Genomic DNA, 13,793 nt, shown 5'->3' on the forward strand with positions numbered 1-13,793 from the left:
CTGTCTCCTGTACTCAGAGGTAGAAAAAAAGCTCTCCCTTGCAACCTGCTTAGAAGTTTAAATTGTCTTCCTACCCTTTCCTGTCTTAAGAGGGTCCTCTCAACAAGTTGTTTCAGTTGAAAAGGGCAAATGAGCAAGACCAGGGTCAGATATAATATCTTTTTCTGCTTTGGGGAAAACTAACTTTCCCCCAAACCAATCATCTACCCTTGCACTAAGCAAGAGGCTTCAGATTGTTCTGAAAGCAAAAAGAGGCTTTCTTTGGCCTTATCTCCAAATTGCTTCATTTTAGTCTCAAAAAAACAAACAAACAAACCAACTTAACATTTTAACAGAAGTATCACCCCTGTAGTACATTCCAGAAGGGCAAGAAAAAGTAACCTGAGCAGCAGTCCTACAAAAGCCAATATGAAGGGACCTGAGCTTCCCATGCCTGGTGGGAGATTTCCTTTTTTTTGATCTTGCTTGGTGTCCCAGCTGAAAGCTAGTGTAAGCACTGTCTTCCTCAAAGGAAGGATCACTTGGGAGCTGCTCAGTGCTCTAATTCAAGCAACCCTGTTTTCCCTGCCTGCCATCTGAATGCCAGTACTTGTACTGGGAAGAAAACGTAACTGGTACTTCTTTCTTCCAATCAGTAGTGAACTCATGGCTGGTACTTTCTGTTCTATGGGAAATGGCTCAATCAGGTGGATGTAAAGTAGGCACCAAACAAAAGAAGACGGCTACCTCAGGGATTCATACCACATGGGAGGCAGGCTAGGGAGGAGAACTGCGAATACCTATAAACCCAGCTTCTAGGAATGGAACACCTCTGAACTAGTTGAAAGCCATTAAGGGCTCCAACAGAGAGAATAGGGGTCATCCTCATTGAAGGGATGGGCCCAGGTACCATTAGCCCTCCATGCTACCTCCAATCCAAATCTGGGCACCAGTTTCATCCATTTCTTCACCAATGGACTAACACATATAATGGAACCAACAGAGTCCAGAGGCAGAAGCAAAATTTCCATAAAGTATTCTTAAACTTGCTACCCGCCTCAATTTCTTCATTCTTAAATTTTCACTGAAAGGTAAAAAATTCCATACATTTTTACAAGTAGACCCATTCTCCCACCTCAGATGACTACTGACAATTACTCTATTTTGCAATAGATACCAGGTAATCCTTCCTCTTCTTGGTCATGGTAGGGATGAGGTGCAAGTGGTCATCAACACATTTGGTCACACAGGACTCTAGCTGCCTCTTCACCTGCTGCTCCTTGCTCCCAGCATCCATCAAGTCTTTGGCTTTGTCATTGCGTGCATGTTGCATCGATCCAGGCAGTCCTGATATTTCTCTAGTTCACTGGTCACAAGAGCCTGTGCTTGGGCCAAGAGAGCATGGTAGCATTCAATGCACTGATGAACCTGCTGCATGGGGGTGTTGGTATCTTCACAGAGGCTGGCACTGTACCAGAACATGGTATCCTGCATTTTGCACATATTCTCTTGCTCCAGCCCTTTTAGCATGGTGTCCACTGACTCCTGCACCCGCAGCTGCTGTGACTCCACCATGGCGTACAGCCCCGCACCCTGCCAGGCTAGTCCTGAGTGCTCTAGCCCGGCATCTACGTGGAGACACAGAGGGGCCTCAGTCCCCAATCTAAGTTTTTCTATGTTGACAAACTACCAACCATATATTGCCAGAACAGAAAATTAAATCTGATTTACATGACCTGTGAAAAGTAAGTAACTAAGATATACCTCATGTTACATATTATAAAGATTTTAAAAATACTGAAAAAAAAAACCCAACCATTATAGAAATTACGTGTCCATGTATTATCATAGATAACTTTGGGAATATTGTATCGAGGCAATAAATGTATTAAATTTAAAACAGTATAAATTATAGATGTTTAAAAAATTACTAAGTATAGGCATAATGGCAAATTATTTCAGAGGGAAATAAAAGAATTAGTTTAAGAAACAATGTTGATATCATTGCTTTTTGAGGAACCTTTTCTACCTCATGCTTTCAATTTTTCTCCCTTATCCAATCTCATTAAGCCCTCCATAAGTACAAAACTTTTTTATTGTCACCTATGTCATACTATTACAATAAAATGGTCTTTTCTTAAAGATCATTTCTGATTATATTTTGGTAAAAAGAAAAAGAGAGCAAAAGCTGGAACAAATCAGAAGTGATTAAGACAACTAAAAATGTAGGATTCTAAACACAGTCATTGGTGAACTCTTTAGAAGGATGAAGAATCTTTCATTCTGGTCAAAATAGAGCAGACACTTGAATACTGTAGCAGCTGTTGAGTTTGATGGAAAGAGCATTGGACTAGAAGTCATAGGGTTGATCAGAGTTCATAAGTCTTTCAAAGTTGTCTGTCTTTACAATGTTGCTGCTATAGTGAAAAATCGTTATCCTTGTCCTGCTCACTATGTTCTCGTTAATTCATACAAATCTGCCTAGGTTTCTTCTGAAACTGTCCTTCTCATCATTTCTTGTAGCACAATAGAATTCATTATATAAGTATACCATAATTTGTTGATCTATTTCCCAATTTATGGGCAGCCTTTTACATTCCAGTTCTTTGTCACCACAAAAATTCCTTCTATGTAAGTAATTTTATAAATGCTGGGTCCATTCTTCTTTTTATGATGTTTATTTGGTATCCTTGGGCTAAAGGGTATGTGCAATTTAGTACCATTTTGCATAGTTTTAAATCGTTTTCTTGAATAGCCATACCTATTTGCTGCTGTACCAACTGCACATTCATACAACAGTTTCCCCATAGACTTTCTATCATTTGTCATCCATTATTCTCAACTTTGTTTTATGAGTAAGAGATAGAACCTCATAGGTGCTCTAATTACATTTCATTCATTATTAGCATTTAAATTATTATTTTAATTTATATCATTTTAACGCATTATATAATCATATATAATACATAGGATTATATATAAATACATTATATACTTATATATAATATATTTCATTGTATTATTAGTTTTGAAGCAATTTTGTTCAATATGACAATTGACAACTTGGATTTCTTCCTTAGGAAACTGTTATAAATATCCTTTGACCATTTATCAATTGTGAAATGATTCTTATTCTTATATATTTGAGTCAGTTCCCTATATATCTTAGAAATTATACATTCAAAATAGAAACTACCTGCAAAGACTTTTACCCCCAGATAAATTATTTTCTAATTTTAGCTGCATTTAGTTTTGTTTGTATAAAACTTTTGAATTTTACATAATTAACATTATCCATTTTTTTTCCTCTGTGATACTTTCTATCCTGAAGTCTTACTTTATATAGCCATATATCTGAAATGTAATTTCCTCCCTGCTCTTCTACTTTCTTTATTATATCACTCTTTATATCTAAATATTGTACCCTTTTGAAGCTTATCTTGTTGTGGGATGATGATGATGTTGATCTGCATCTAATTTCTGCCAGATTGCTTTCAGGTTTTCCCAGTAGTTTTTGTTGACAGGTGAAATTTTACCAAATATTAAGCTACTGTACTCATTCACTATATATTGTATGTATTCCATTACTTAAATTCTCTACATCTTAACTAGTACCAAATTGTTTTGATGAGTACTACTTTATAGTATGGTTTGAGATATGATGCTAATAAGCCATTATCTTTATTTCCATTATTTCTCTTGACATTCTTTACCTTTTGTTCCTCCATCTGAATTTTACTCTTTATTCTAGTTCTACAAAGTAATTCCTTGGAAGTTTCATTGGTATTACACTGAATAAATCAATTGTTTTTGATACTATGATCATTTTTATTACATTTGCTTAACTGACTCATGAATAACTAATATTTCTCCAATTATTTAGGTCTGTTTTGTTTCCATAAACATAATTTTATAGCTATATTGCTGTAGTTCCTTGTGCATTTTGTGAAGTAGATTCTCAAGTATTTTATACTTTCTGCAATTATTTGAAATAAAATTTCTTTTTCTATTGCTTCCTGCCAGATTTTGTGAACTTACTGTTTTTGCAATTATTGTTCTACTCTTATAATCAGGTTTGTCTTCATTTCAAATAAATCTTTCACTTCTTACCAATAAACACAAAATTGCTACATTCCATTGAGGTTGTCAATTTTATGGACAAATAATTGGGCAAAACAGTTTCTAACTTTCTTTTATTTCTTCTTAATTTGTTGCAAATTGACTTCTTAAATTTTTGAAATTTATAATTGGATTTTCTTTTGTTTTTTAAAACAATTAAATTAGCTATTTTAAAAGGGAGGCATTTGGGGTTAAGTAACTTGCCACACATCTAGTAAATGTCTGAGGCTAGATTTGAACTCAGGTCTGCCTGACTTCAGGGCTGGTGCTCTATCCACTGTACTACCTAGCTGCCCCACTATTGGTCTGTTAAAAACAAACAAACAAACAAACAAACAAACAAACAAACAAACAAACAAACAAACAAACAAACCACCTCCACCCACCACTAGTTTTATGTGTTAACTAAAACATTTTCTTTTCAGTTAGTTCCTCTCTTCTTGGATTTTCAGGATTTCTATTTTGGTATTTAATTTAAAATTTTTAAATTTATTGGTATTATTTTTCAATTGTATACCTAATTTCATGTTATTTTTTTTTTGGTTGATAAAAATGTTTAGAGATAAATATTCTCTCCTAAGGATGGCTTTGTCTGCATTCCAAATATTTTGGTATCTCCTCTTTTGGTTGTTATTACTGTTAATGAAATGATGAACTGTTCCTGAGATTTGGTTTTTTTTAACCTACTCATTCATTATAATTATGTTATTTATTCATCAATTTATTTTAATCATTTAATCAGTGGTCATTTATTGATTATTATTTTATTGCATTGTGGTCCATGGAGAAGTTATTATTTCTGCTTTTTTTTTGTATTCATCGGTGAGATTCTGATGACTTAACAAATGGCAAATTTTTATAAAAATGTCATGCACTAATGAAAAATAAGTGCACTCTTCTCTATTTCCAATCAATGATTGCCAGAGGTCTATCGTATCAAATTTTTCTAAAATACTAATCATGTCATTATTTTTTCTCATTTATTTTTGCTTAAATTTCTCTTATTATGAAAGGGGCATATTGGGGTGCCTAACTATTGTAGTTTCATTGTTTATCACTCCCTTCAATGCATTTAATTTTTCCTTTAAATGGTTGGTCTGCCTTTCAGAAATCATGAAATGGATGTCCATCTTACATTCAATATGTCCAAACTTGAACTTATTATATTTCCCCTAAACCCTCCATCCTCCTAACTTTCTTATTACTGTTGAGGGAAACACCATTCTCCCAGTCCCTCAGGATCACAACCTAGGTGTCATCCTTAACTCCTAACTAACTCTTACCTCTCATATCCAATCTGTTATCTATACCTATTTGACCCCTTCTCTCCTCTGATGCTGCCAACAAGGACTTTATCACTTTACTCCTGGATTATTGCAATATCCTCTTAGTGGGTCTTGCTGCCTCTACTCTTTCCACACTCCAATCTATCCTCTATTCAGCCACCAAAGTGATTTTCCTGAAGTTCTGGTCTGACCACGTCACCCCTTTTTCAATAAACTCCACTGACTCCCTATTACCTTTGGGATCAAATACAAAATTGCCTGGAGTTCAAAGCCCTTCATAACTTTAACCCCTCCTATCTTTCCAGGCACCTCACTCCCTGACACATCCTCTTAGATCCAGCACTGGCCTCATATTTTACTATCAAGACACTTCATCTCTTGGCTCAGGGCATTTCTCTGACTGTCAGCCATGCTTGGAATGCTCTCCCTCCTCAAATCTACCTAGTGCCTTTCCTGGCTTCCTTTAAGCTCCAACTAAAATCTCATCTTTTACAGGAAGCTTTTCCTAACTCTTCCTAATTCTAGTGCTAGTGAAGTAAAAGTTCTTACATGTCTCACCATCTAGCTGGAAAAGTATAATTCAAGGATGATTCAAGGATGCACTTTATTTATATAATGACTGGCCTAGCTTAAGTGCCTAGAGCCTTATCACCAATTGCTAGACAATTCTAGAAATTTTCATGGAGAATTCAAATCAAAAGTTGCAAAGGGCTAGATTATAGAGCTTTGAATGCTATGCTAAGAGGTTTGGATATATGTGTAGCAAGTGAGAAATAATTGAAGATTTTAAAGTAGGAGGTGTGTATGATCAAATTAGTATTTTAGAAAGATTAATCTGTAAGTAGCATATATAATACATTGGAAGGAATAAATGTCAGAAGCAAGGCAACCAATTAGGGAAGTGATTGAGTGATTCTAAAATTAGTTGAAAATGGTGTGAACTAGACCCACAGACATAAGCATGCAAAGGAAGAAACAATGAACTCAGAATTTCAATGGATACAACTACAAAACGCTCTTTACTGAAGTGAAAATATACATGTAATCAAGCATGTATTTATTGTTCATGGTTAGGCCATGCCAGTGTAATAAAAATGTGATATTAATAAAATTATTTACACATTTAGTGTCATGTCAGTCAAACTACCAAGAGACAAAAATGAGACAAAATAATAACATTCATCTGGAAAAATAAAAGGTCAAGGCACTCAAGGAAAATAATGGGGAAAAAAAAGAAAAATTAAATGTGCCTAGCATGAACAGATTTCAACATTTAATATAGAGTAGTAAATCACCAATTATATATGTAATGCTACTGGCCAGTGGGAACCCCATTACAAGCTCTGAGGTATATATCTCTTGAACTATACATGACTTAATGAATGAATGAATGAAAGAAAAGGCATTCATTAAGTGTTTACTAGGCACCAAACTCTATGTTAAGTATTGGGGATACAAATACAGAAAGACAGCTCCTTCTCTGAAGAAATTTACATTCTGATAAAGAAGACAACACACACAAAGGAGTTATGGCCAGGTAGGAGTGCTTTGTATTAGGACATTGTGGTGTGTTTTTGTGCTCATGTGCCCACATAAATTAGATAAGTAGTGAACACTGAATATAGTGATAAAAGAATCCCTCAATTGTGATATAATTAAATCTCACATGATGAAACAGTGTGATGAGAGTGTATAGGATATGTGGCTTTGAGTCAAAAAGACTTGTATTCCCATCCTATCTCTGACCCTAGGTGTGTGACCCTGGGAAATTAATTTAACTTCAATGTGCCTCAAGAAACTCCCTAAGACTTTGGAGATAAGACATATATCATTGGCAGTCTGCTTTTGTAGTTGGAATTCCTCTTCTAGACATTCCCTGTGCTAATGTTATCATGGACCCTTCATGTGATGTTGACATTCTGAACATCAATATTAGACAACTAATCTTAAAACTGGCTAATCTCAACTTTGTCCCAAGAAAGCTAACAATGTTAAATCTTATTTATAATGAAGAATATTTGTTTATAGATTTAGATGTTGTGCACATATACTTTGTGGAAGGACTAATAATTTCTTACTATTGATATTGTAAACTAGGTTATAGCAATATAGAAAATACATCCTTGCTGCTAATAAGATTTAAAATTAGAGTTTTGACTTGAGCAGACACATGTGTTTTAAGATCCATATCTGTCAATTTCCAGTTTAAATACTTACCATACCTATGATTTAGTTCCAACCATTATTCAATCAAGGAACAAATACAGGACCCCAAGTTGTTCCTGGTCAGATTCTCTTGTTTTATCTTAACATGAATATGGTGATGTTTAAATTTCAGGGAAAACATTTTATAGTGAAAATATTTTGATATGAAAATATACCTTAAATCATTAATATCACTTTCTTAATATGAAAATATTTTATGTTTGTTATTTAGATACAAAGCTTTATATGTGTCTTTGTAAATATACAAACACTTATCTACATACATATACATATATCCACATTTATGAAAGTGATCTACTGTATACACAAACACACACACACAAATACTCTAGAGTAAAAAAAAATTTCCTCTAGAAGATCACTGCCATGCTGCTTTAAAGAACTGTAATCCAATGACTTAATTCAGCAATTTTATTTAGTATTCATATACTGTTTATTTTGCTACAGCTGTCGCCATTTCCCCCTGCTGAGTAGGGAACCTGCACTTATCATTACTTGAGAAGATACCTCAGGTGCAATAATATCAATACATTTTGTTTCAAAGATGAGCAAAAACAGTTCAGCCTACAAAAATGTTTTGCTAGTCTTTCTTCACCACAGGAGGCAGACATATCAAAATCAATGAAGTCATCATTTTTGAAACTTTCAAACTCCTAAATTATTTCTCATTCTCCATAAGTGTGAAAGTACCTATTTGCAGGGCTTTTTGAGATTATCTTTTTCAAGTTGTAGAAAAAATGTACAAGCTAGCATTCTCACAGCACACAAATTATAATTTTGTAAATATATAAATTATAGTTGTGCATTGTACTCTTTTGAATGAATATGAGAGGCAAAAGATATATTGGGAAAATTATACACTCAGTTCATATTATTCCCTGAATTAGAAGAAATGTGACCTCTTTGTGTTATTTTAATTCTATGAAAAATCTTCATTGTTTTTACAAAAATGAACAGATATCTCTTATTCCATTGCTTTAAGATCTGCTTCAGCATCAGCTTGACTAGAAACCTACATCCTTATTTTTCTATGACCTGATTCATATCAATCTATGTAAAATTATCTAGGCTTTCATCAGTGTGTGGGTACTCCTTCTACTGACACAGATTGCAATCCCTTTAGTATTAGTAGATGGTCTTTGAAAACTGCTATGACCAAAAAATTCATCACCAGGTTGATGAGTCTTTGAACTTCACAACGCTGGTTGTCAGAAAACAGGCACATTAAATTGTCATTAAAATACTTCAGTAGAAAACCAGTTCCAACTAAGAATTAAAATTTAAACTTAAAATTTTAAATTAAAATGAAGTGGCTGATCCTATACTCAAAGTCTTTCTAACTTTGTAGGACCTAGCAGAGGTCATGAGATTCTAGATTCAACTCCACTCCCTGACAAAGTAGGAGAGCAGTACTTTGAACATGTTAAAATATTCTTAGTCTTTCCATCAATTTCTCTTTTCTATGATTCCTTTCCTTCCCTCCTTTTCTCTCCCTTTTCCTTTATTTTCTTTCTCTCTTCTCTTTTTCTTCTGCCTCTTTTCTTTTCCTTTCCTCTTTTCTTCCCTTGCCTTCCTTTCTCTGCCAGCCTCTCTGTGCATCATCTCCACAGTCTACCAGTTTATCAGACTATCTTTTAAAATATATTTTCCCCTTCATATAGAGCTAAATGTATATGAGCAACATCTTATTGAAATGAAAGGATTTTTATTAATACTAAGACAAAAATTATCCCTACAATAGAAAATATGTAAGGTTGACCTCAAAAAAGTCCTTTGAGAAATTAAGCTGATGAATAAAAATAATAATCCCAATCTATTATTAATCACAATAATAAAAAGTAACCAAAGAATAACTCTATGGTTATATATATATATATAGCCTTTCTTGATCTTTACATTGCAGCATAGATTTTTTTTTTCTTCTGTGGAATTAAGCATTTACAAGTTTTTCTGAATATTTTCATTTACATCTTTTATCCTCTAATAATATCCTTGTCTTGTGATTCATTCTGGGTGGAAGATCATCTCAGATTGCAGAAAGCAATGGAGCAAAAGCTGAGGAAAGTCCTACACGTCAGAAGAAGTTTCTAGTACAGGCTGAGTTAACAGAGTATACGTCTTTCGTGTAAGGATTGGCTTAGAAGAGTTTGAGGAAATGGGTGATGATTATTACTGTGATGATTTGTTATGATGTGATATTGTGATGATTATTCAGCCACAGCAACTCACAAAAACTAAGGCATGGATGGATTGCCATTTATATCATTGGAAATAATACTCAAACCAACAAAATCACTCATCTCTAGCGTATCAAAGTAACATTTTCCTTCATGGTAATAGAACATCCCTTCAATAGTTGTGTCAGGAAACCGAATAGGAATTTGTTTCCAGTGTGACAATTCAGGTTGCAAACTTCTAAAATTGGATCCAGAAAGACCTGGGTTCAGGTTTTATCTCTGTGACATTCTCTATATCTATCAGCTGTCAATTAACTTCCCAATCCCTCCAGATTGTTCTCTAAGATTGCAATTTATTGACATGTTGCTATTTTCATCAGTGGTTCCCTTTAGTTCCTTGCATTGATGAAATAATTGTGTCTGTACTCTTACTTTATGGATTTGTATAAATCTTCATCTTAAACTTTTATAGTTTCCTATGATGCACCACTATTTTCCTATGATATGCCACTAATACTTGCTTCTATTTCTTACTTATCCCAATTGATAAAACTTATATGTCCCAGCTTGCTTTTTATCTTGAGAATAAAACTTTGTATGCTTTAGTGAAGTGAGGATTTGAGGCAATTATTTGCATAATTAAAGTCAAGTCTCTTTTATCTTAATTTCAAGAGAAAATGTTCTTGCCACATGTTGAATTCCATGAAAAATTGCCCAGGATGTCCTCTTCAATTTGTATGTATAGACACAACATAAGTGACTCTGATGTAGCCCTTTCAAATGCGCAACTTCTCCGTGGTGTTTTGTACACATTCAGGTCTGTCTCTGAGATGTAACTGTGTTGTTTGTTATACTTCGGGAACTAGTGTGAATTAAAACCATCCCTGGAAGGATGTGCATTGAACCAGTAAAGAATGAATAACTTCCATCAGGCATCCATATATTTTATGTCAAGGTTCTGTCGTGTCATTTGGAGGAAAATCCATTTAATGAATACCATCCAGAGGAGTTAGATGAGCGATGGAAGAGGACGCCAGCTCTTTTCCAGAACACTGTTTGACACCTGATGTTGGTACATAAGGCTGAAAACATGGCAGGTCTTTAGACAGCAGTGAATTGGATAGGACACCATGTTCCCCATAGAAATAACTTACTTTCTTTGTAGAGGATAGGCAAAGTGTTAGGTGTGCTATTTTGTAAGTGGTCATGTTACAATTTCATTTACTCTTGATGTCTGCTTATAATCTCTTCCACATGTAGATACCCACACGAGTTATCCTTCCCCCTTTTTAATCAAGTATTCAATACCCAACCTATCTCAGTCCTGAAAGGGTCAGTATGAGAATTACCTAAAACCCACATAACTTTTTTTTTCTTTTAAAGAACCAGACCCTTAGCCCTCTTTTCACTTTGCTTCCATTAGTAGCAAATCCCCCTTGTCCTTTTTTAATTTTTAATTACCATTGTCTGTTCACCTTTGTTTTACCCATGACATCTTCAATTTAAACAGTATCAGAGAGGTTGATGTGAACAGTTTTCTTTTCAGCTTAAGTGACTGCAGCTCGTTTAGTTGTTAATTATGCAGGGAGGTTTGCATGGCTGCGGCTGGTAATTTGAATATGCTCCCAATGTCAGGCCTGTGTCTGGGCGGCTGAGCTTGTAAAAGGATTATGATGATGTATATATGGTTCATGGCTAAGTGGGCTAATGAAAGTACCTCATTTAATCAAACACAATTAATTAAATGAACTTATGATATTAACCCATCTTTCCACGCATGTATAATTTATATTAATTGATCTGCTGCATTCAAATTGACCAATCAGGTGGGCTGCTGACAGCCTAAGGAAGAAGGAGGTGCCATTAGCATTAGCTTGATGCAAACCATAATTGATGGGTCAGTGTGTTTTAGGGATGTAGCAAAAGCTTTGTTAATTGTCATAAGAAGTTCAAATTGATTGTGTCTGCATTAGTACATAAATTTAAATTGATTAATGTTTTGTTCTAAAATTAATGTCTATCCTGGATGGGTGATACAATGCTTTATTTATTGGATTCATTAATGCAGTCTCAGGAAAAAATAGTGTTGAAGTTAGGTAACTGAGAGTAGATCGTTAAGGATGAGTTCAATGGAGCCATTTGAGAGACAGCATTCCGACACTGAGTCTGAGCTCTAACTCTTAAGCCCTGCTCTTTAAAAAATGTTTGAGTATGAAAGACTCCAGTGAGACTATCTAGCTTGAGCATTTAATTAAAGCTCTTCTAAAGACAATTACAATGGATAATACCTTAAATGTAGTGAGCAGAGTCGGGGTGCAGAATTAGAGAGGAGGGAGGAGGGATTTTTAGAAACATGATAGCTTCCTGATAGGGGTTTACATATTGTTTAAATGTCACTATCACCTATATCAACCTCCTTGGAAGAGACAATTCTTCCAAACTTGCTCATATACTGTAATGCATTCTTTATAGCCAATGGACTGATATCAGGAAAATGAAAACCACAGTAGCTTTGGGAAGAGGGTAGCACTAAATCTTCCTGCTGAGCATTTCATGCACAAGGATTTCAATTCAAAAAGATTACTGTACAATTCATAAGGTGTGGGAAGTAGTCGAATTTGTGTTTCCAGAATTGGCACCTAATATAGATTCTTTTCCAGAGTGACTAATATTTTTTTAACTAGGCTCCTTAAAAAGTTTGTTTTAATGAAATAAAAAAAACTATACACAGTTTTTTAAGAATTTTTAAGAAATTCAAATATATTTAGGAATCAAGAAGAGCAGGAAACTTCTGGAGAAATTACTTTAATTCATTTATAACCCCCTCTTTTTTCCTTACCAAAGGAAACTTAACATTTGCTTCTTATAAACTGGTTTAAATAGAAAATGTGAAATGCATCCTTTCACCAAATGGCTGTTTGTTTTTTTTTTAATTGATGGAATAAAGCAGTTTGACTGTTCTGCTTTTACTACAGTGCATTCATGCTCTTAGAAATCTGACATCTCCTTTTTCACAAGGAAAAAGTCTGAACTTCTCACAGTAGAGAGATTAGATATCTCCCTTTGCTGTCTTATTGAGGTATGCAAAGTATTATTTACAGAGAGCTTCTTGAATCAGAAACACTTGAATTATATATTTAAATATTACTCCATGTGGTGGCACTAGTGAGTAACAAACACAGTAATTGGATTCTCTGAGCACAACTTTTTTTTTTTTTTTTTTTTTTATTCTTAACTTTGGAGCTCGAGTTAATGGGTGTCTTGCACTTGCTTTCTATCGCCAGATTTTTAAGAACATCCATTCAACGCTAAGTTATGTCATTTGAGAGACAGCAGAGATGAGTTCAGTTATGTGCAACGATAGCTGCCATTGTGTTGTGGCGGAGGAGGGGTTAAATTTGTATCACTTAAATTATGTTTAGAGCTTCTGTTTTATTTGGACTAGAATGATATATGCATAGGATTAGCTATATAAATAAAACATATATATGTAACTATTTATATTTATCAAGCATCTAGTGGAAAATTAGGTTGGACTTGAAAATAGCCAGGTTCTTATTGCATGCCTTTAGAATTAGAACTTGTAAACACTTACTTCATTACCAGAATGGAAATGAAATCAGCTCTATTCTGAGCAGGTTGGTTTCTTAATGGCAAAAGGCATTGGTCAAATACCTAGTTATTTGGCCAACAGGTAATGACATTAAAATCAGAGTGGAAAATACATGACTAAGCACCCTCATTCACTATAGCAAGTTAAGCATTTGGGGGAGAAATGGGCTCTGTGTATGTGTGTATATATGTGCGTGTGTGTGTGTGTGTGTGTGTGTGTGTGAGTGTGAGTGTGAGAGAGAGAGTAAGAGAGAGAGAGAGAGAGTAAGAGAGAGAGAAAGTCTTGATAACCTAGAAAACAAAACAAAATAAAAAAATAAGCTGTATTCTTATGGTATGGAGCAGTGAAGAAGAAAAACTGACTTCAGGCACATTTTTGCTTATTGGCCAGAAT

At 34.5% G+C, this 13,793-nt stretch overlaps 1 pseudogene; it reads right to left on the reverse strand.

Moving 5' to 3' along the window:
• Positions 1-1,138: 1,138 nt before the first annotated feature.
• LOC114035946 lies at positions 1,139-1,554 on the reverse strand (annotated as a pseudogene).
• Between the last annotated feature and the right edge of the window lie 12,239 nt (positions 1,555-13,793).

The sequence above is a fragment of the Vombatus ursinus genome, unplaced genomic scaffold, assembly GCF_900497805.2.
Source record: "Vombatus ursinus unplaced genomic scaffold, bare-nosed wombat genome assembly UNPS02009573.1, whole genome shotgun sequence".
Classification (NCBI taxonomy): domain Eukaryota; kingdom Metazoa; phylum Chordata; class Mammalia; order Diprotodontia; family Vombatidae; genus Vombatus; species Vombatus ursinus.